The 1045-nt window shown below is 34.6% G+C and overlaps 1 protein-coding gene across 1 annotated transcript in view; it reads right to left on the bottom strand.

Moving 5' to 3' along the window:
- The window catches only part of LOC119593135 (biogenesis of lysosome-related organelles complex 1 subunit 1-like), a gene marked incomplete in the record, with an annotated part of 9042 nt that extends 8188 nt beyond the window's left edge, over positions 1-854 (bottom strand). The window contains 1 exon segment of the mRNA XM_037942100.1: positions 730-854.
- Between the last annotated feature and the right edge of the window lie 191 nt (positions 855-1045).

Raw genomic sequence — 1045 nt, 5'->3', positions numbered from 1 at the left:
CAAAGGTAAATCTATAATCTTTCCCCTAGATCTGTGGATTATGTAATGCCATAGCCTAAGCACTTTACACCATGATAATGTTCAACAAACTTCACCATAGCTACTTATTCTAACTTCACCATAGTTACTTAATTCTATCATAGGTATGGGTCCAGTTTCATCCAGCCTTCTTTTATATAGAAAATAACATATGCAAACGATAGAGCAAATAAATCTAAGAAACTTATCTTCTATGCAATTCCGTCGCAACTCAAAAATAACGAAGTTATTAGACACGGAAGTGTCTGAGAGCACGAAATGAAAAACTTATCATAATAGAGCATGTTAAGCTCCCTAATAATTCATCAATCTTCAATTTATTATTTGTTAGGTTCTCCGCACCCACTTCCTAACCAAGTATCCTGTAAATGACACATACATTATACGCCCCTTTGTCTTTTGACGTAATTAAATATTCCTGAAGTCTTGCCAGTGTAAAACTGTGCTGCAGGATTTTGGGTTCTGCTGATTCTTGATAAAAAGAAATGCCAAGTATTAAATGAAATGCAGAATTCACAATCTCACAACGAACTTGCGATCAGATGATAATCCATATATCATCATGAATAACGAGGATATAAAAAAAACCGTAATTAAATGGATGAGAAAGAATCAGAACATAATGAAAGGAATGTATAAATATTCCTCTTAAAAAACTAATATCTAGGTATCTACAACGACATAAATCACCTGAAACTTGACACAAACACGTAATAGCGTGAAACCAAAACAAACTCTTGACACTTGACACCTGACCAGCGTTACCAATATTACGGCACCTTTTCTGTGTTCACCGGGATGACACAGAGGACGGGAATTCTAAGGGAGACAAAAATAAATGTAAGGCTTCACTTTAGGCTTCCCATTATCGAGAAGGCTACGTACTTGAACAGCTTTTATTGGTGTAACGTAGAGAAATCAGTTACTTGACAATAAATGAAAACAATGTACGAAGTATCTTTTTTTCTTTTGTTTCATCAGAGAACCTTAGCTTACATTTTTATTG

This window comes from Penaeus monodon, chromosome 31, assembly GCF_015228065.2.
Source record: "Penaeus monodon isolate SGIC_2016 chromosome 31, NSTDA_Pmon_1, whole genome shotgun sequence".
NCBI classification, from domain to species: domain Eukaryota; kingdom Metazoa; phylum Arthropoda; class Malacostraca; order Decapoda; family Penaeidae; genus Penaeus; species Penaeus monodon.
The sequence above is the reverse complement of the archived record's forward strand: the minus strand, read 5'-3'. Positions and strand labels throughout refer to the sequence as shown.